The sequence below is a fragment of the Spodoptera frugiperda genome, chromosome 29 (genome assembly GCF_023101765.2).
Source record: "Spodoptera frugiperda isolate SF20-4 chromosome 29, AGI-APGP_CSIRO_Sfru_2.0, whole genome shotgun sequence".
NCBI lineage: Eukaryota > Metazoa > Arthropoda > Insecta > Lepidoptera > Noctuidae > Spodoptera > Spodoptera frugiperda.
The window spans coordinates 2,589,292-2,613,655 of record NC_064240.1 but is presented as its reverse complement, the minus strand read 5'-3'; the positions used below and the strand labels follow the sequence as shown (position 1 = coordinate 2,613,655).

The following is a 24,364-nucleotide window of genomic DNA, read 5'->3' as shown; positions in this document are numbered from 1 at the left end:
ATACCGCGCATATTTAAGATTATTACGAGACCCTACTGTGGTTTGTAACTATTTGAGTTACCTCAAGCGAAATAGTTACGTGGTAAACCGTATAACTTGATTTAATTAATTTTACCTATTGCATTTTTACGTAACATTTTAAAAACTTGCTGCCTCGTTGGTCGAGTGGTCGCAAGCGCGACTGCTGGACAAAGGGTCTCGGGTTCGATTCCCAGGTCGGGCAAAGTATTACTGGGCTTTTTTCGGTTTTTCCAAAAAAATCTCGGCAGTAGCACGGAGTCTAAAATTGTACCCAGTATATGGTAATAGGCTCACCTCCTATTACATGGGACTTATAACACAAAATGGTGAATAGTGGGTGAACATTTTATAGCGATATTACGTGCGGTAATGTGCACCTCTGCTTACCCTTCGGGGAGAAAAATTAAAAAGGCTTGACGTTGTTTTTTTTTAAACTTACTTAACATTTTAATACTTCCTACTTATATTCCCTTATATGTCGCATATCACTCGCTACCTCTTATCACTTGAAGCGATCTTAATTATTGCACGTGACGTCAAACAATTGTTTTGACAGACTTAAACAGCAGAGTGGCGCCACGTCTGCTTATCTCTTCCCGAATCACCTACTTCCATACACAGTACCTACAGGAGATATATAATTAAGCCACGATCTACATAGGAAGCGCCTTATAACGGAGGTACTTACTAATTCTTGAAGAAAATTGAAGGTAGGAATTAAGTTAATGGTCGTAATGATATATAAGGTAGCGATAATTACAATAAATTAAAAGTTTATCGTCGAAATGAGACATGGGGTCGTAATAGTTATAATGACAATCGTCTGACAAAAAATCAATATCAGAAGAAAGAAAGAAAGAAAAACAGTTTATTTACACCGCTATATGTTATAGCGCTATATATACAGGCAAAATAAGAAAACAATAAAAAAAAACAGAGCTAAAACGATGGCGCTGATTTTCAGCACTAGCTACTTATATCTCAAGGACAAAAATAATCATTAGACAATTAAGAAGGTAATCATAAATTACTGCCTCGTTGGTCGAGTGCCTCGTTGGTCGAGTGGTCGCAAGTGCGACTGCCGAACAAGGGGTCTCGGGTTCGATTCCCGGGTCGGGCAAAGTATTACTGGGCTTTTTTCGGATTTTCGAAAAATTTCTCAGTGGTAGCACGGAGTCTGGAATTGTGTCCAGGATATGGCAATAGGCTCACCCCTATTACATGGGACTTTAACACAAAATGGTGAAAAGTGGGTGTACATTGTATAGCGACATTACGTGCCGTAATGTGCACCTCTGCCTACCCCTTCGGGGATAAAAGGCGTGACGTTGTGTGTGTGTGTGTCATAAATTACTTCGCCCATAACCATCTCAGTCGGTGGTAATTTTCCCGTATAGCAACTGACCACATTAGGGAATACATTGGTCTTAAGTAACAAAGGTCATTAAGGTAATCTGATATTACCATAATTATATTTTATTTGGATACATAATTACGTGTAAAATAGGTCGTAATTCTCTAAGGATAACCCTAAAAACAGTCATTTTGGTTTATGAAGAGCAAAACAAACATTATCGGGTGAAACAAATTAAGCTTGAAACATTTTGTAGGTGTCTTATTGTAATGGTAAGGTGTAATATCGTCATGATTATCGACATCTCTTAGGCACAATGAAAGACTTTGACGTCGATATCTTCCACTTCTCCATACCTAGATTTATTTACAAATCTTTGCAGTATGATAAAGGGAGTAAAGCATTCGTTGTCAGATATCGCACTATAATATTATAATTGTGAAATGTTGTTGGTTTCGATGTCTCCTCGCCAATCAAGCTGAAACTACTAAACGGATTTTAATGAAATTTTGTATACAGACAGTGCATGAACTGACTTCGGTGTGATCGCAGATATGACAGAAGCTAGTAGGAATAGGTACCTACTCTTCCAATGTGCAAGGAGAGCTGATCTAAGAGACTACATATAATAGAGACCAGACAGCACTCATTAACCTAAACCTTTTTAACAGTGATATCCAACCCGCCTATCAAGCGTGAAAGTTAATGCAAATCCTCTGGCGTCGAGAAAGTCCTTAGCCCATCGGCTGTTGTTTAAGTGATTTCAAAAAGTATATTTGAGATCAAAATGATCGTGACAAGACATCTGCCAGGGATATTAAATAATGTGGGGCAACATAACAAATTAATTAATCGTTCGGGGAATCACGAAGATGGTGGTAACCAATAAAACTGGCCGTTTACACCGTAGGAAGTGATTTTATATACGGCTATAAGCCATAACCGAATTTCTTGGTGATGTTCCTTAATTTTATTAAGGTCATTCTATTGTGGATACTGGGAAATTTTTGGAAAAGATGTATGAGAAATCTAGTGTTAAATCGTTCGTTTAATCCATGCTTGATGCTTTTTATTATATAATCCGGTAAACAAGCAGACAGATCACCTGACGGTAAGCAATCGCCGCCGCCCATGGACACCCGAAACACCAGAGGCGCTACAAGTGCGTTGTCGTGTCGGCCTTTTGGGGGTTAGGAATTTAGGGTTGTTGGGAAATCGGGGGTTGGAAGATTGGGAAGGGGTAATTGGGCCTGACTAAGGTTATCGAATAACCTCAGTCACACCACGAAACATTATGCAAGCGTTGTTTCACGTCAGTTTTCTGTTACGCCGTGGTAACACTCCAGTCGAGCCGGCCCATTTGTACCGAAGCATAGCTTTCAGCATTTGTAAATGAATGCAGTAATTTTTCTTTTTTAATATTGAAAATTAATTTATTATTGTACCTCATGTTTTTGCTCACTGCAAAGCGCAAACTGTTGTGTACAAAACACCTAATGACAAAATAAACCGAGATAAATTAATGTTAAAATCGTTCATTCATGTGTTGCTATTAACGCTACCGCAGTGGTGTTTTGTAAATTGCCCGTTCATTTTACTAAAATAACCTATTGCATTAGGTAACACACGAACTAAAATAATATAATAAGTATTATATTATCTATGTTTTTAATTTAAATCATTTTACCACAAAACGTTACCTACTATTGTGGAATACGTTTAAAAATCGAACGTTAAATCGTTTCGCGCTCAAATCCACAGATAAATAAACATAAATATTTACGTTACATTTTAAAGCGATCAAACCTTCAAAATTTGTATTGAAAACAACGCGACAGTGATTGGTATCCTGCCTATAAAGGAACGTGCTCAATATTATTTATCTCGGCTTTATTCAACAATCCGACTAAGATCGCCATAGACAAAACAATATCGGATTCCATATGTAAATAAGAAGAAAACCCGCTAAAATTATCCGTCATTTTTAAATAAAGAATGCTATTGCGTGCAATAAATTAACTACAGTCATTTGCGAAATGGTTTTTGTATTTGAAGACGAAACTAAATGGTGCTTGACATTGAAAAGCTTGTAGCTATTGTAAGTCTCTGTGATGTTAGTTCCTAGAAACATTTTAGACAAATGGTCCATTTTACAATACCGCCACGTAAATATACTTTTAAATATAATAAACCAATATATATTTATATTTTCCTTTTAACTGTATTAATAGGCACTTCGTAAAGCACCAGGTGGGAACCAATTTCGTCCAACATTGTCGTATTTAATGGCTTTTTCATAAAGTTACGCTACAAAACTTTGCATCGTATCAGAATAGATTAAAGTTTATAAATTAAAAGGATTTTTGTATCTATTTACTCTGTACTTTAATAGCTCCTTTGAGAGGGAAGCTGGTGTAGTGTTCTATTCAATAATTAATTAGAAAGAGGTTATATTGTGACATGGATATTTTTAATATCGATTTTGTAGTTTTAAAACATTAATGCCTATTGAGATTTATTTCTGTTATATAGAATGCTTTGGTAAGTTATTGCTAGGTATGTCTAAAGGTAATCTGTGAAGATGTCGTGAGTAGTGTATTTGTTAAATCTATTATTCTACTACTTCATCATGTGTTGTGTTTAAAATACTGCTGTTTGTTGTCCAAAATAAAATTAAGGAAATAAAAAAAAGTTGAAGCACATTCGTATTTGTGAATAAAACCGAAAACGCCAAAATCCAATAAGCCATTACATAAGTACGTTGGGACTACGTATAGAAAGAGGCGCTTTTCTTTTCAATAGGACAATATTTGGATAGAATTATTATTGTAATGGCATTGTCACAATGGCTTCATTATTATCAATCCTAACCCTGGAATATCCTCAGATATTTGAAGGGACGTTAAAAGCCCGAGTATTTGGAATTCGTAATAGCATCGTATTTTTTCTTTACTATCTGTAGAGGAAGACTCGATAGAAGAAAAAGTGCAATATCATAAGAAATAATATGGTTTGTTTTGCAAACTATAGATGGTCGTGATTTGTTCGAAGATGGCAACAACAGTTTGTGCCATAAGAAAAAGTTTCCAACAGCATATAAAGAAGTGTACCTCCCCAGAAGTTTGGGGGAGAATGCAAGGAAAACATGACATCGTAGGAAGTTTTGAATTCAATCGTAACGTTCGTAATGGGGTAGGCTTTGAAAGGGGCCTCCGACTTGACAGAGTTCCTCAAATTAGTTAACGTTTGTATGTCAAACAAGTGTTTTGAAGATTAGGTTTAAGAAGCCGAAATGTCTCGACCTCATTTGATGTTTGCAAGTTCCGTAACAAGATAAACTGGAATGTAAACAAATGATGAGAGTTTTTTATTGAGGGGCGTAAATCATTCTGTGAATTCTCCCGCTTTGGGCGAGGCAAGAGGGAGTATCAGACTCGTACTGACTTAAAACTATCCCGTTCCTACTCCTGCTTTTCGGGCCGTAACCCCGGTAAACACGCTAGGTAATTACCACCTACCTACTGGGCCCCATCTGTGGTCGTCTGATGGCTCTTTGTGGTTTTTAATCAGTAAGAACAGTTTCTTAGGCGAGGCGAGTACACAGTTGAACCGATTTCACTAATTCTTTTTTTTGTTGGGTTTGTTATAGTTAGGAGAAGGTTCTTATATAATGAAAGAATAATAAAATTGTGCGAAGAAAATTTCAAGGTGAAACAAAGTGCGCGGGGTCCACTAGTGGCCAATAAAATTAAATATATAGTCGATAACACGCCCAGAACTATAGGTGATAAATATAAAAAGGGTAAAAGAAATTCTATTTTCATCTATCTAATATTTAATAAGAGTGCTAAACGAGGCAGACCGAACGTTCTAGAACACGAGTTTTATTGAATAAGAGGTACCTACTAAGTAGGTATGTACCTACACATGGGCGACACATCGAGCTAAACACAACCAGATTATCTTGGTCTCGTTTTGTATAATCTTTCCTTACATTCGACGGTCAGTTTATATCGGTTCTGTATAGCTTGTACAAGTGTACCTACAAGTTCCTTTCGATTTTATTCCCTTATATTGGAACTACTCGTGACTTCTTCAGGTAGAAACGCGAACACTTATTCCGATGTACTTGAACACCTCTCAACATCTAGCTAATAAGATGAAATCTATCCACCGACCTAATCCGAAAAACAATCAGCCTGATTATATGGAGTGAGGTACTTTACGTACCAAATACGCATAAGCTACCCGTATTCAAAATTATAACACTGATTAAATAAATATAATTATTATACTTTTTTAAACTAATATGGTCACTAACACTAACATTAGAACTTAAGACGGGATATTTGTCTATGCGTTTCCGATATTTCGGTTGTTGCAAGCGTCATGATCACGGATGAACAGTTCAGTTCATCCATTTCGAGTTTCGTGTCACAGAAGGACTCTTCATCATGAACAGCATGCGTTCAAAAGTAGGCTATGCAACAGGAGGTAGAGTAGAGTAGTAAACAGAACTTTTCTGCATTAAGGAACGTGAGTAAACCGTGATTTTTATTTAATTTAGTATGTTAGTTATTACAAAAAAATGTCAATCTTTCATTAAAATCAAGTTATCAAAATATACCTCTAACATTCACTTTCAAATCTACTATGTAAAGGCAGTATTGATTTAGTTATAGGTTATACAATTCTATCGGATCGTACCATAAGCAACTGAGAGACGGTGCAGGTTCTACGACAGATGCAAGCTGTCTCACCGCATTGTACCGAAGAGATAAGACGCCTGAACTTTCAATAACAGACATACCAGAACTGTTGTTGTTCAAAACAATCAATGCCTTGACTCTGCAGGAATTTGTAACCAGCATATTGTTTATTGGTTTCTAGAATTATCTATCTTTTGTTCTATTAGCCATTTTATTTTAAGACTGATTGATTGATTTCTTCAGAAGAAAAAACTATGGAATCAATCATCGTTTCTTCGAAACGTTTTCCGTTTTTTCATCTCTTTCATATTGATAAAGGAAACGGTGTTAAATAAAAGTTATAACTATAATATAAAATATGTTTAGAGGTAACACTACTGTTTCGAACGTATTTTCCACAAATTGAATCTTATCATAAGGATTTCTCCTGTGTCGTGGGTGCGTTTACAAACATAAATTCACGGACACATGACAACTAAACCCGAAACCACAACTGTATGGATGACACAAATTTGTTCCGTCTGGGTATCGAATCTGCTACACGTTGCGCGTTATCACGCTATTACTATGTAAAAGTTTGACCTACGGTATCCTCATTCACACAACGAAACACAACGCTCGCTCGTTGTTTCACGTCGGTTTTCTGTGAGGCCGTGGTATCATTCCGGTTCAGCCGGCCCATTCGTGCCGAAGCATGGCTCTCCCACACTTTGTATCTGTATACTTAAGTAATAACATTCTATAAATACCTTTAGTACTCTTCATTATGTTTTCATTGTTATAACACTGTCTGAGTACTATTACAACAGTGAGTACTCCTGGTTTATAGAATTCTGCTATAAAGTCAAACGACAATGACAAATTCTTGGAACGTTTTCCTAAACTGTTAGGTTTATTTTCGCATGCGTGTTATTCCCCCGGATTCAACATTTTCACCTGAAATAGGCAATTTGTTTTAGAGGTCAAAGCGACACTAGATTTCTAGGAAACTCTTATGAGCCTCGAATAGCATAAAAATATTATCTTTACTAAGTGATTTTATACACCACAGAGTCTAGAATTATATTTAATGCAAAGAAAAGCATAACATTTTTTGTGTTTGAAAACCTTTTAAAGCAATATGGTATTATAATATTAGGTACTCGTATATTCTTAAACAACAAACAATCTGCGTTAAAAGATGCCACAAGTTATAATTAATATATTAACAAACAAACTAAAAATTAAAGTCTAACAAGGAAAATATGAAACTGAGAGCCAGGAAAAGGCCTCAACTAAAATCTAATTCTATCTTCAATGAGTTCTTTCACCACTTTTGTGAGTAAGTAGAGAAAACCATTTTAAATAACAATCGTGTTCCCTCTTGTCAGGTTTTTACATTTAAATGCGATGAATGTCGCCGAGCGGTGGAAGGAAACAGAATTACATTCAGTTGCGTGAAAAGAATAAACGTTTTACGATACGATGCAACTTTATTCTTACTAACATTGGCTAAAACATTATTGTTTTTAATGTCTTCTTGCCCTACATTATTGTTTAAATGGACTAATATGAACCTACTCTAGGGCCTATTTTTTAAAATCATCCAATGAATTTTCTGGCCTAGGGCGAGTGTCAGATTCTTACTGACTAAAAACCACCCCGTTCCTACTCCTGCTTTTCGAGCCGGAGCCCTGGTAGCACGCTAGGCAGTCCGCAGCTCCGGGTCGGCATCAGCATTACTGGGCTCCATCTGTGGTGGTCGATTTGATGGCAAAGTGAGACACGCGCATCACTGCGAGTTTGTTCAAGTTAACGAGATCGACACGTTTAATGACATTCGACGCTCTGATTGATCGCCTCAAATCAATCAGCCAATCAGAGGGCTAAACGCGGTAACGTTTCGATAACGTTAACGTAAAAGAAACTCGCACTAGGCATTAGGACGTTTACAAAGTACAAGTAAAGTTAAATAAAAGCATTTTAATAATGCCCAAAGACCGAAACAACTTACAAACTCAGCGACAAATCTAAAGGCAGGAATGAACCTTGGCTTAGGGCTTGAACTAGAAACAGTTGGATCAGGTCTTGAATTATTTAAAGGGCTTTTAGATTACATTCTTAGCTGGAACAGGGCCGAATGTTTTACGGAAGGATAATCTCTAAAATAAACCTACCTGTATCTACCAATACATTTATACCTACCAATGTGTTCACAGTACAATGGTCACTATGGTTAGAGGTGTAGCTATAGCTAGCTTTATTCATCATCATCAAAAACATCATCAAAGCCTCTTCTTACACAGACAATGTTTGAGCATTAATCGCTACAAATACAAACTTACTAACTTATAAATCAGATATTATAAGCTACGGTTGCCTCACGATATGTTTCACCATTTCTCAATGGTGTCTAAATAATCTTAGTTCATATAACTTGGAAAAGTCACATTGATACTTTGCCGTTGGTAGGTATTCAACACGTACCCTCATGCATGTGGAGCGGGTGTCTTAAACCTTCGAGCCACCATGACAATTACCTAGCTACCTTTATTCCTGAATGGTTATCTTTCGATTCCCAAATCTAACTAACTTTGATACTCAGCAATAGAACTGGCAAAAATCTGTTATTTATAAGAATAAACGTCTTTTGTTTGGTTGCGGTATACAGCTTCAAAATCACCACAGAATGAGTTTTCCAACTCTAGTTGCGTTCGGCTCCCAGTCTAACTTAATGTCGCCAAGTAGGCGCTGACTAAGCTGGATATCGATATTCTAATCCGGTACTCAAAATTCGAAACTAGCTTCTACCAGTAGTTCGTGAAATGGACTTTAGTATAGGTTTGTCTCCAGTTAACAAAACGTATTGTTAATTCAAATTACTTCTATGAGCATTTGAATACACAATTTTAATGTTATAAGAAACTAGCGACCCGCCCCAGCTTCGCATGGGTGCAATGGTGATATATTATACCTGTATTATACATAAAAACCTTCCTCATGAGTTACTCTATCTATTAAAAAAAACCGCATCAAAATCCGTTGCGTAGTTTTAAAGATTTAAGCGTTCATAGGGACATACAACATGACAAAAAAAGCGACTTTGTTTTATACTATGTAGTGATAATTTAGTTGACATCATCATCCGCATCAACAGCCTATTAGTGGCCACTGCTGACCAGAGGCATCTTCTCACACGCAAAAGGTTTGAACATTAATCACCATGTTTTCTCAATGTTGGTTTGCAATTTCAAACTTATAATTAGGACTTATAAACCTAGGTTTCCTCACGAAGTTTTCTATATTTTGTATAACTTTCTATCTTTTGTATAACTCATAAAAAGTCACATTTGTACTTCGCCGCTGGTAAGTTTGGAACCCACGTCTTCATTCTTGAGAAGCGGGCCTCCACAAAACCTCCGGGCCACCACAAAGTAATAGGTTGACATAGGTACCTAAAATCTCCATTACCATTCAAAGACGCTCACAGATTGCTAAGATATTAATACAAATAATACTATAAACATAGCATCCGCTTTTCTGTGAGATAATTTCAATACCGCCATATTGGTATTCAGGGAACTGCCATTCTATAAACACTCTTATTATTAGAAATTACAGCCTCGCAACTGTACCAACAAAGTTACACTATTTTTTCGAGGTCAGCAGTACTAATACTTATTACAGTAGTTACTGCTAAACTATAGTCATTTCCATTGATATTTATTTGAATGTAAACACATCAACAAAGAGGTTTTATGCACTACCACAGGCTAAACGTTGTTATTTTATTCGATTTGTTCGTTTTAGGTCTATCGTAAGAATAGGCTAGTTTCCTACTAGTCAAATTGACACTTTTTACTTAGAACCTTCTTCTTTTAAAGTCGGTTAATTAGCCATAAAACATCGAAAATTACTATTTAATCATGAAATGTATGAACGAAAGTGTGATTATTTTTAAAATATTTTGTTGTAATGAAAACTCGAAATAATTTATTTTTGAACGTTGAAAAGTGCAAGCAATTTTTTAATGATAAAACTACCCAATTACTTAGGAAGACGAATCATGTTATAAAAAATACACTCCAAGATCTACATGCGTATATCTTATTTTTTTAAGTTCACAACAGGTACAAATGGTCCATTCTAAGATAATGCTCAAGATTATTACTATCTTCCATTGTGAAAAAAGAGATGAACAATTGTAAAAGGCCTAAGGAAAATGTTATGCCTCGTTTACTAAACGACGATAAGTATTCATTCATATTTAAACTTTTATTTTGGGTTTCTCGTTTCTCTAGCAAAGCGAAAGAAAACTTACTTGCTTGATTAAACTTTTCACATTCAAATCTTAGGAATAAATGTAGAAATGTTATTCCAGTTGATTAGCATCTAATCAAGAGATAGGATCGTGCTTTGGTCAAATACTGGCGTAAGAACACAAAAAAGTTAGAAGACAGAATATACAATATAAATTTTCACAATTTACAGAAGATATATTTGGGAGACATCATGATGAAGCTCCTTTTACTATTATCCAGGCTTTTTATGTTTTATTTTATTGATTCAGGAATATAGCAATATTCCTCAGACTAGACCCCATTACTCCCTTCTCCATCTCCCCCATCTCCGATTCCCCAAGAACGCTTAAATTCTCCAAAAAGTCTAAGGACGGCGATTGTTTGCCAGCAGGTGATCAGTCAGCTCGTTTACCGGCTTATACCATAAAAAATCAAACATCTCGAATACAATAATAAAATTACGAAGTAGAAAAACTATTTTCTAACAAAAGATAATATTTTTCTTTAAAAAAATAACTCCATAAATCTTCACGTCGAAAACGGTATCAAATCAAACAATTGTCATTGCGTGTTTACGCATCATTTCTCTATTTACAACAATGCCACGAAATATAACGTTGAAATAGACTAACCTAAAATAAATACCACCACGAACAGCAGTTATTTTCTTGTCCATTCCACAAATAATATTGTGAATCGTTACAAAGAAGAGAATAGCAGCTCGCTTACAAAAGTTTAACAGATAATCCACAGTTTATTGTTCTATGTCGATTGTAAGAACCTTCTGTTAAATAAATCCTAGGCTTCTGACATCTCGTGTCATCGCTTCTGACATTTGTAGAGATGTGATAGACAGAAACCGTTATATTAACATGTTCATTACAAAATGTACATCAAACGGTTTGTGTGTACACTAATTGTTGCGTAACCAACGTATTGCGTTTTGACTGTGGAACGATGAAAAGCTCTGTGCTCTGGTTTTTATCGTTTTGTAAAGATACTGGACTTGATTTTGTTAAGAAATATACTGCGTATTGTTGTCAATATTATTGTGTTGGAGAACATTTGTGTGAAAGATAGATTTCTTTTTATTTAGAGCTTACAATGAAATCTTAAATCGTATCGTCTGAATGTTATCTGAACAAATAGGTATTCTATATTATTCTACATCAAGCATCTTTGGTCCAGCGAGCTGTTTGTTTAGTGTGACTTTTAGGTTTGCAGGCTTGAGTTGAAATACTTAATCAATTCTTAAATTCCCCAGTTCGAACAGTGACAAATTCTAAACATGACCAGCAGAGGTTTAGGAAGAAAATTCGATTTTTACTTAAAACACTGATATTGCTATTGGGCTAGTACTCGTAAATCACCAACGGTTGACCTCGCCGAGAAACTTCCAAAAGCTAGTACTGGACAGTTATAAGACCGCCCATGGGTTACGATGAGGGTAACATAAAAAATCGGGTCAAAGTATAAATAAAGTTCGAGACAACGCCTTAAGCTTGTATCACGTGCACTCCCTACACACATCAATATGTAACTGATATTTTACACTATTGTTCTTGCCTACAAAAATAAATCGTATCGCTTCAATTTGACGCTCCAATGTACGCATAGTATGTATATTTTTCTTTCGATTCGAGTTTATACAAAAAGGCATGCGTATAAATTATTTTGTGTTATTATTTCTAACTAAACGTTCCTATAAAAATATATAAGATACGACCGATCGGTGTAATCTTAAAATAATATTCGTTGAATAAAGAAAACATGTTGTATTTTGTATATTAAGATTAAATCATCATTTTTATGGCTTTAGTTGACGAAGAATTAATATTTTGAAACGAACCTAATATTACATATCAAGAAATTATCGAGAAAGATATAGAATACAATCGTGAGCATTTAATTGCGGTCGGGAGGGTAGTGTTGCACACCGCATGCTGAAAATACATTTACAAGCGGAATAAAAACTAAAGATTTATTGTATTGAGAAAGATACAGTAATATAATATTATCGTATTAATAGTATGAGTTCCTGGTAATACCTAGCTGATTGCTAGTATGCTTGAAATAAGTGTTCGTTAGTGGAATTCATAGCTTATTCTAATTATAACATTTAATTCTTCTTAGTCCTTATCTTCATTAGATACCGCAGTAGTCTTCATATTGTGTGCAACTGACAAGCAGATAAGTTTCTTAACTACGTCTAGGAAAGCAATGAATAGGTGAGCGACTGGTGGTGGCGTGGTCTTTTAACGATCTACTAGGTTTTCCAAGTTGTCAAGTTCTTTACGTGAGTATTTATTCTAGGTGAGTATTGGTTACAAATATTTGATTAAGAAGCTTCGAACTCCTTGGAAAAGATGGAGTCCGGCAAGTAGACCAAAGAACATTTAATACTACGTCTCCAGCACCTATAGAATATCAATATTTTCAAAGACGTAATATTTAGTATATATTTCGAAAATGCTTCTACTTTATCATCGTAAGTAAACAGCCTACAACAGTTTTACCAATGACGTCAACGATTGTTTTTTTTTCGCGTCGCCCATGTTATGGCAAACATAACGATCATACAGCCAATAACGTTATGGTCTGTCAATACTGTCTCAGTTTCCGAAGTGCGTACCGATTATATGAAAACGGTCTATGTGAACATTACAACCTTTTAGGTGAAAAAATAAAGGATTTTCTTCAGCTAAACGTTTTATCTTATAAGTGCTTTGGATGTTCAGTCTGTGCTAAACTGCTGACGCTAAGTGCATTAGCGTCTTATCCGTAGTTCTAGTTATGCAGGGCCAAATTGCGAGCCCCATTTATTTTAATTGGACTTTCAATTACAACCAAGCATTACCAAAGTGGTTGGTTTATAAAGAGATTTGCTATAATGAAGTAATTCAAGGACTTTCATAAAGCTTGTGTGAATTTATTTGTTCTTTTTGAACCATCGTTATCTTTTTTGTTCTTTTTTTTTCAATCTAACACAAAAACGATTAAAAAAAATAAGTTGCAAATTAAATTCAAGTTCGAAAAATAAATAATGAATAGGTATTTTTTTAATATAATGAAGTCATTCCAATTTTGAACCAATAAAAAAATCAAACAGCACACACACGTTCCATGTTTAATGATTTAGCGTCATATCATGTCGGTAACCTCCACTCAGAAAGTGGGAAGGCCACAAAATACGGGGTGATGGGGATAGAAGGTCAATAGCTGATACGTCTCATGTCGTGGACATGATTAATGGGACATCGATCAGCCACGCCCCCTATACACTTCATTTAGCAACTCTGAAGTCACAATTACGCTCTATCATTTTGAATAACTGTTTGTCATCGTCTCGGATTTTTACGGAGATCTGGTTACAAACGGTCCCAAAGATTATTGCGGACGTGATTAATTAATGTTTATCCTGTCTTTTGGTTAGTGAGTTTGTTTATTCAGTTCTTGCAAATGTGACTATCGTTATTGAACAGTTCGAGTTTTTACTTATCTAACTCGGAATTTTGAGTTGAGGCTGGTCTGGTATATGGTCATTTAGACTTACGGTTTTACAGTGTGATTGATAACCATTCAGTCTACCCCTTTATTGCTGTTTCCCCTAACGAATTTTGAGATTGGACGAGATAGAGACAATTGATGGATAAATCATGCATTAATGACTCTCGTCAAGCGTGACTATGTGTATAAATCAATTTATTTATTTTTTGAGTGGGTAGAATCATCGCATGACTTCCCGCCTGGATGAGGTGAGAGGGAGTGTCAGATTCTTACTAACTGTAAACTACCCCGTTCCTACTCCTGCTTTGAGCCGGATCCCCGGTACCCCCTTAGGTTGTGCGCAGCTCTGGATCGGGCATCATCCCTGCCATCTGTTTGTCTGATGGCTCTTTGAGGTGCGTGCAGAACGCGACGCACTGTACACTTGGGTCTGGTTCTGATCGGACGGTGAGTTGCCCGTGCTCAGTTTAAACCAACTATTTATGTGATATACTATCAAGCGTTGTCCGTTTGGCAAGCAAAGCTAATAAATTATTTATTAAGCTGACCGAGGCTTCAGTATCATCAATATGTTGGCCAAGAAAGGTCACTTATTTACGAATTAAGATAATTTATGGATATCATACGAATCTAATATATCAATTATGAAATATTAAGATCAATATCTGTTACTAGTAATAATTATTATCTATCATTTTACTTGTGGCGACACATTGACAAGTAACAAGTGACAGATGACAGAAGTCGCACATAGACTATCGACGAGCAAATCAACGGATGACGTCACAAATATCCTGCATCGCACATATGAAGTTTACGTGCGAATTAACACGGATAGAAAATCCCAACGAACAACAGTTGGGCAGAAAGCCCGCCAGGCTGATCACCTCGCCTGGTCGGAGGATCCTCCTTTTCATAGGGAACTTTACTCTCTGTTCCCTAAAGTGGTGACCCCCGACGTGATTGAAACCAACCTTCACGGAGCAGAACAGCACCGTCATCCTTATCGCCATCTCCCTCACCCATCACTTCTCCGCTGAGCGGTAATCAAGTCGTAGCCAACCAGCATCCTCGGCCTCATCAGGGACCACCACACGCTACATCGAAGATATGCAGCCTGGTTCTTCCCTACGGCCTCATCAGCGTCTAGGCACAGCACTTTCTGCACACGGTCTGAGGACGTCTTCCTCCCGTCAACGCAGACGCCAGCCACTACGCACCTACCCTCGCAGCATCTATTCCCCGACTCACCGTGGGACACTGCGAGCCTCACTACTCCGACTCACTGGAGTATCACCCTGCACCGCTCACCCGACTCACTGGGCATTCAGCGGCACAGTTCCGACTCACTGGAACTAGGGACATTCTTCACTGGCTCTGGCCCCGCTCATCTCAAGCATCGACAGCCGTCTCAACAGGATCGACCTCCGGTCTTGGGGGGGAGTGATGTGGCGACACATTGACAAGTAACAAGTGACAGATGACAGAAGTCGCACATAGACTATCGACGAGCAAATCAACGGATGACGTCACAAATATCCTGCATCGCACATATGAAGTTTACGTGCGAATTAACACGGATAGAAAATCCCAACGAACAACAGTTGGGCAGAAAGCCCGCCAGGCTGATCACCTCGCCTGGTCGGAGGATCCTCCTTTTCTTAGGGAACTTTACTCGCTGTTCCCTAAATACTTTTTATTGATACGCACATTACTTTAGATGCTTTAGTTTGATGTTATATGTTATATACTTGATCATTCAAAGTCTATTATTGCGTTATATCCTACAAGGTAGTCTTAAGTCTTCCTTCTACCTTCAATTGGTACCTTATACAAAGAGAGAGAGAGAGACCGAGATAGGATAGACACAACTTGGAGACAAAAGTGGCGTGGTACGACTCGCCGTAGAATTTAACACCGAAAGATAGGAAGTGGTAACTTACGTGGAAACGTACTCAGTGATACTCTTGTTTTCAAAAATATAGTGTTTAAGTCGGTAAGATTCTGATGTCATCTGCTGCTTACACACATCGGTACCCATGAGGATTTCCACACGTTAAAAAGAAGATACCTTATATAGTATGTCTTTTTTATTTACATGAAAGTCATAACTGTCGCATGTCGAAAAAGTTGAAAAGATTTGAAACACTTATTTCCACTCAAAGTTAAATTAGAACCTGTCTTACTACATAACATTAGACAGGTAGATCTCGTGTATATATTTCAGGTACACTATTTTTAGACACCCTTTCATAAAAATAGGCTCATATAGAAAAAATCTGTCACTTAGCCTAACAAGAACCAGAAGAAAATGAATCAAACTTTATCATACCTATTTCTTTTCTATCTACAAATTCTTACATGCCAAATTACATAGCGGGGAACGAGAATAGAATTCCCGTGTGATATTATATAGCAAACAGGTGTCGATAAGATCTAGTTTACCGTGGCCAAATGCTATTCAATAAGCAGTCACGTCTCCTATGTATCTGTAAGCCAGGCGAGCATAGTAAATAATATGAAGAAAAAAAATCTACAAATCTAACGCTCAGTGGGAATGTTAAGTTCGCAGTGGCGCTTCGACTATATGACTACACATCAAGCTATGCATAACTAGTTTATTATGGTCTCGCTTTGTATGACCTTTCCGCACATTCGACGGTCAGTTTATACTGGTTATGCATAGCTTGTGTAGACATGTGTACAGTCAAGTACGTTATGACTTTGACTGCCAATAGAAAACTGTTGAAGGCAAATCCTCCGCTAACGTCGCCGGTAACCACCACGGCGTTCAATGTGTTAATATTATGTGACCTGTTAAAATTTTAATTTGAGTGTTTATTTTTCTTAATCTCGTTTACGTTTTACTTGTAAACAGCAACAAACGACTAAAATGGAAGACTTGTTAGCAACGAAGGAAAATATTATTTTTAATTTAATTAAAAGATAATAAAACTTTCTTAGGCCTTGGTATAGTAACTACCAGTTTCTTAACTTAGATAAAACCAATACATGGAATGTAAAACCTTAGTATACTTAGAGAAACTACCAGTTTCTTAAACTTAAAACTAATGCCTAGAATGTAGGTTCTACAAGTAAATCCTTCTTGGTACTAAATATATACTTCGTATTTATCTACATACATTGTCCATTATAACAGTGAAAGCTGCCAAAGTGGGCCACTATCCGAAACTTTAAGAATACACGTTTGAATGAAAACTTGTTACTTGTTTGTTTACCCTTTTATACAAAACTTTATTCGTAGCAATCCGAGTAGTTTCCAACTTGGACGGGGCTTATATTCAAACTCATCTACAGCGTCTCGCATGTTTAAATGCTGATATTTTAAATTCAAAGAGGGACATATACAATAGGGATGATAACAGGGTATGAAAATTAAAAATCTATTTCGTCCGTCAGTTAGGTAATAAGAAAATATTGGACTCGTTTTTTTTTTATTTTGTCATATAAGATAACAATAGTTAGATAAAACGAATCAAAGTTTAGAAGTGGGAGCAAATACGTCATTTCTACGTATAAACTCTCCTCTCGGTACCGCCTGGAAGTGACGTCAAGCGATATTTGAAATCAATAAAGTATATGTTTCCGTAAGAAAACTTTTAAAAAAAAATCTATAAAACAGACATTAAAATAAACATAAGTCATCTACCCTATTGTTTTTAATAATGTTCTACTTTGAAGGCCTTCTATGTAAAGGCACCATCTACCTGAACTATTATAAATTTAAGTTACCCAAAAACCTGATAAAACCGATCTATTAAATCCAGTGACATACTATAACCAACATAAATACACACGTACTAAAAATGTTAAAGAAAATTTCTAAATATTACGTTACAAATCTTTCATCGACTTTTGACCCTACCTGTACTTATTCTATAAAAAGTATGTATTCTACACATAGATACCTTTGTGTGTAGATACATAGTTACCCAGGGTATTCTATTAGTATCTAGGGAGGTATCAATTACCTAAGTGAACCTAGCCCTTATTAAACTCTAATCAATATACCAGCTTGTTAGCATAATCAACGAGACGACCACGCTGAATTTGTAACAGAATATGTATAAAATGCTTTTGTAAAAGTAAAAAAATCGGAGCAAGTTGGTTTTATATAAACTTTCATATTTTTTTAAAATGTAAATTTGATTTTCCTCTTGTCTTTTTATCTTTCAATAATGAGGCATGCTTTTGATGTACACGATCTGTATACAATTACATATACATAGTACTTCATATGTATACAGAAAGACTGAAAATGCTCACATGATACATACACTTCTAGAGTCGTAATATAGACATCAATGGTAGGTATGTTATTTTACGTCAAATTTTAGAGTTCGTAGCAGTTATATACTTAAAGTTATACCTTATTGAATGAATAATAAATTACATGTCCTTAATAAATAAAAAGAAATAATACTCTCGAAGATATTCTATTCTATAATTCAAATGTTCTATTCAACCTCTTTTACGCACTTGTAACGACTCTGGTGTTTCTGATGTCCACGGACAGCAGTGATTGCTTACCATAGGGTGATCCGTCTGCTCGTTTACCGGCTTATACCTTAAAAAAATAAAACTAATCGAATTTATTAACCACAAGGCGACCACTACCTTTACTTTAATCGCTTAATACTTACAACTGTTTCTAACAACAATATTTTCCCACCAATTTTCTCCAAATATGGCTGCGGGGCCGCGTTTATCGTCTCTAACCAATATTAATCGTTTAAAAGTAATTTAAGTTCCATTCATTTTGCATCGTTTGATCTCTATTATACCAAATTATTTATTACCCATTTAATTTTAAGTTTTAGTTTCAGATCTTGTTTCAGTATTATTGTCTAACGAACCAAGACACAAAGGGCTGAGAAGCTATTTACGAATTGTTAATTACAATACTTGTAGAAGTTAGTGAACTGTGAAACTTGCCATGTTATATCGTTTTCTACTTGTTAGTAATTATCATCGAGACAGATACTCGCATTAGAAGTCAAGAGTTCAGACAGAATAAATCTATTGTTAATGTAATGTACATCTTCGTCTTTTTGCAAGCTTTTATTTAAATTGCAACTATTTTTATTTTATTTTATACTAGCAACCCGCCCAGCTTTCGTGCAATAGTGATGTACGATGCATGTATTATACATATAAATCTTCCTCTTGAATCACTTTATCTATTTAAAAACCGCATCAAAATCCGTTGCGTAGGGACAAAAAAGCAAGTTTGTTTTATACTATGTAGTAAAGTAGGGCTTCTTTCCTAAGAGAAAAACGTCAGCCCCATTATAGGATTCAAAATTAGTACATACTACAATGAAGTAGCTAAACTGTTAACAGGTTTAGCTTGCCCTTAAACATAAAACAATTAAATGATACAATGATCTAACCTCAGATGATAATAAATTGCAACTATGTGTGTGTAGTGGAATCTTGCAACTAAATTTTGAAGCAGATATCTTCATCCGATTGAGCTGAAACTTTGTATACATGTTTAGTTTGCATGACCATCAATGCAAATAACACTGCCAAATTCAAATGACATAATCTTGTCGAGAAATTTAGGTATACCTAAGTATTTTGTATTAATTTACCTACTGTGAGGTAGGATGACTACATATATGCAGTTTTAATATAAAGGGTAAAAGGATTAAGTTAATTGATTGTTAATGTAATCCGCGTATCACCAACCTCATTTGTCAGGCCTTTTAAACGGGAAAAGAACCAACGAATGAATGAATGAGAATGAAGCGTGATTAGGGGGGCTAAAATGGTTACATTGTATGTTTCAAATCGAGATCATACTATGTGTCATTTGTCAAGTCGTTATCATTTCATGGTGGTTTAGGTGATTCGCCTACAATCCACCAAATGAGTCATGTTAGAAATATTTTACCCGATGTAACCTTTTTAGGCCCCAAGATTCCGGAGCTGCGGACTACCTAGCGGGTCCGGAGCTGTAGATTTCCTAGCGAGTTTACCGTGACTCCGGCTCGAAAAGCAGGAGTAGGAACGGGGTAGTTTTTACTCAGTAAGAGTCTGGCACTTCCCTCTCGCCTCGCCCAGGGCGGGAGAAGCGATTGGAATATCCCCCCTTAAAAAAAGGCCCCAAGTTCATTCATTGTTATTTTACTTTAATTGAACCTGAATATTGAATATACACAAATAACATAAGTTATTTTTACATACTTTTTCAATGGATGACGTCAATTTTCAAATAAGATGGACTCTTAAGAGTATCGAGTTTCCTTAATACCTATGTTTGGAAGCTGTTAATATTATTACGATAATTGATGAGCAGTACAATGCACGTCCGTCCATTGTGAATCTTGACATTGATTGCTACCTTAGGTCTATTTTGATATACACAAAGATCTGAATATTATTTTATAATAAAACTGATGGGCTATTGTTGCCAAACGGATCGATTCAGTTCATGAACGCTGGTAGGAATTTGAATGAGAGAACAAATTATTTAAGCGTAATGTACTTACATAAATTGTATGGAATGCCAAACAACATGGGATAGAAAAACGGAATGGTCAGAATTATTGCAAATTGATACGGGGCTTTTAATTTTTTTAAGGTGCCGGTGTATGTAAATTATTTTGTGATATGGCAGTCATGACATACCTAAATACTGATCTACTACCATTCCAACTTATATGTGTACCATGTAGGTATATAGGGTGACTTTGAATTCGACGTATTCCTCTCGGGAAGTGATAGTACAACTAATTTCCTACAAAAATAGCCCTGAGGTCCTTGGGCGGAAAGTGGCTAGTTTCTGAGATATTCAACATTTTAGGTTTTGGTAAAAATATCCCGAATTGATTACAAAAACATCAATAAATAAAAAAATTCTGGTTGGATTTTAGTTATTTTAGTTTTAATCAGTTGCCAATACATCAGTTATCGTTTATAAATACTAATAATCGCAGAAATATCATTCGTTTTAAAATAGCAAGTAATTTCCTATGAAATTTTGTTTTGTTTCACTAATTTGGTTAATAGATAATTGGATTTATTTCGAAAAAATATATGACACTAAGTGTACAAACTATTAGAAAAACTTCCTTGGTTTATTAGCTACCCAGAAACGTAAAATTATTTTTCAATCAACCAGACTTAGATTCTGGACACCGCGCTTGCCATGTAGTTGGACCCCCGTGCCATAAAACGGGAACCAAGGTATCCAACCATTGCCCCACAGTAGTTCGATAGTGTGCTGGATAAACTATCACAATATCCATTATTAGCCACAAAAATGTCAACAAAATCCGAAAAAAGTAAACCTTCGGGTTCGCGCATACGGTTTTAATTCAAATGTTTGCATGGGTATCACAAATAATTATTTAATTGGACCCTACTTTTCATCCAACAATTTAAATGGTGAAAAAAATAAAAAAAATTAAGGAATGTGCTAGGGTCATTGTTTTAAATTTGAATTTAAAAACAAGATGAATGAACTTATTCTACTTATTGAATTAATTTATTAATTTGATTGGCGAATTTATTCCACATGACGATTGTCAAGTGCATTATCGAACTACTGTACGGCAATGGTCAGATACATTGATTCTCAGGCATTGGATTAGTAGGGCGGTCCAACTACATGGCATGCACAATGACCAGAACCTAATGCCGGTTGATTTTTACATGAAGTCCCTTGTTTATACAGAAGGAATTGGCCGTGTATCGTAATTCTTTTCCGAAACATATTTGAAGATAATTACGAAATAAAACGCATATCCAGCCCAAGAGTGAACGTCATAGGGATAAGGAAGTGTGTTCGGGCATGTATTCGTCGTAGGGAAGATCATTTTGAACTAAATTTTGCAAATAAAGATGTTTTTCAAATTACCCTTTCCTCTTTATACTCTACTTATCATCAATTAATTCATTTGTTTTTGGGAATATTGTAAATAATTTTACGTTTCTGGGTAGCTAATAAACCTAGGAAGTTTTTCTAATAGTTTGTACACTTAGTGTTATATATTTTTTTCGAAATAAATCCAGTTATCTTTTGACCAAATTAGTGAAACAAACAAAACAAAATTTCATAGGAAATTACTTGCTATTTTAAAACGAATGATATTTGTGCCATTATTAGTATTTATAAATGATAACTGATGTATTGGCAACTGATTAAAACTAAAATAACTAAAATCCAACCAGTATTTTTTTATTTATTGATGTTTTTGTAATCAATTCGGGATATTTTTACCAAAACCAAAAATGTTGAATATCTCAGAAACTAGCCACTTTCCGCCCAAGGACCTCAGGGCTATTTTTGTAGGAAATTAGTTGTACTATCACCTCCCGAGAGGAATACGTCGAATTCAAAGTCACCCTGTATAATAAATAAATAGAATAATTCTCAGCAAATAAAGGATATCTTTATTTCTTCCTTTTTTTCTTAAAAGTAGATGTGACATTGTATATTTTGTGCATACACTACATTTATACTTTATAGCTAAAAACATTAGTTAGAAACGTATTTCTATCTCTATTTAATAAGAAAACGTAGAAATATTTCTCTTCAAACGCTCGGTTTCACAAAACAAATTAGTTTGCTCAAGAGTGAATGCGTCTGCGCTATGTAAATCAAGCAAGCCATAAAAAAAAATCAGTTGCTATGTCTAAAAAAGATTTCTTAGATTTAATCGATTAGTAATCTTCTTGAATTAGTATCTGCTTTCATTATTTATTTATTTAATTAAACCATCTTCATAAAAGGTGAAGGACAATTCAATTCGACTGTTGGTACCTACAATATGTTTTACCTAATGCACGTAACTATTTGACGAGGAGCTCTAGTAGTTTCAAGCCATGCTAATGCATGGAATACGGCTCATATTCATGAGCAGTATTTCGCGACACAACGCGGCGACTGTAAACGTCGTGAGTAAGCCGAAAAACATAATAATTAATTTAAGTATGCCTCACGAAAGTTATAAACCAAACTCTATTAGGCGATATTGCATCTTTAATAAAGCATACCATTTATATTTTAAGTTCAGGTTCTTCTCTAGATCGATTATAGTCCAGTCAATTTAGGAATTCACCTCGGAATTCGAGATACCCAGGTAATACCCCCTAAAACTGATTAGGATAATGGTTCAAATAATAATACTTGAATAATACAGCGCGAATATGAATTCATTTTTATAAAATAGAAATAGAGATTACCTAGGCATCTAGCAAATGGCGACATCTGTTCTTTTTTTATTATTGAAAATTCTTTAGTCACATTATTTGGCTTAGTGCCCGATTTATGATAATCCTTTAATACGATCAAATATTTTGGTACACCCACTTACCGTCTATTAAAATTGCAAAAACATACCAGGCACAAATAACTAGACAAAATAAAAACAGTATGACCTTATTAACATACATAACTTCATACCTCAGTACAACACTCATAACTTAATTTAAAATAACAGATTACTCACGTAAATAATTGAGAAAACCTCCACTAGTTTCAAGTCACCACGGGCCTATCATTCCTGAGCAACTTGCACGGACGCAACAATGTTCTCACAGTTATTTACACGAATAAAATATTATTTTCAATTAGCATAGTATGTTTTACAATTATTATTATACAAATATGTCTATAGAATGTGTCCTGCCCTCTAACTTTTAAAATAAGTGAGTAAGAAACCTGTAATGTGTATATACTAACGCTTATTTTCTTTTGTTCACAGGTAATTATTTCGCAAAAATATTTCACTGTACACCTGATACCTCAAGGCATAAGAAGATCAAACGGCAATAGGTATATTTTTATATAATTGAAATTTAAACCAAACCGGAGAGAGTAATGAACCTCTAAAGAACTTTTTGAAGCAAGGAGCGAGGAAACCACAAAGAATTCATTCACCTCTCGAGTATAAGTTTTATATCTAATATAGAAGGGACTCATATTTTTTTTAAATTGGATAATAAATAAGACATCGGTTTCACTCTCGTTGCACTTACTTCATTCTATATAAGATTTCATTGAATATTTCCTCACTACACACTAGAACGTGTTGTTCATACTATCAAAAATAACCAGTACATTCATGTACTAGAGAATAATATTACTGGTTTACAAAGCTACTGTTGTGATGCTTGTATGCTTAGTAAGCGGCGCGCTACGCCACTCCATCATTTACCAAGCTATACAAGTATACAATACCCTGTGTCAGGAACGTATTATTCCTAAGGCAAACTAGGCAAGTGCCTAGGGCGCCAGGACTTGCGGGACGTCTCAAGACGCGCATGCTGTTACGCGACGTATAGATCTACACGCGAAGGCGATGCGGTGTGGCGCGGCGCGAAAATCATAAACTTTCAAAATCGATTGGCGTGAACGCGATTTTGCTTGATATTTTTGCGCAAACTAGACGAACGCTTCACATACATGTAGGAAAAAAACCACACACCGCATCGCTTCGTGTTTGCTTTTAGATCGCTCA

General features: G+C 35.6%; 1 protein-coding gene across 4 annotated transcripts in view; it reads left to right on the top strand.

Moving 5' to 3' along the window:
- The window catches only part of LOC118281565 (tachykinin-like peptides receptor 99D), a 159,636-nt gene that overhangs the window by 56,901 nt on the left and 78,371 nt on the right, over positions 1-24,364 (top strand). The gene's annotated exons all lie outside the window — the stretch shown is intronic.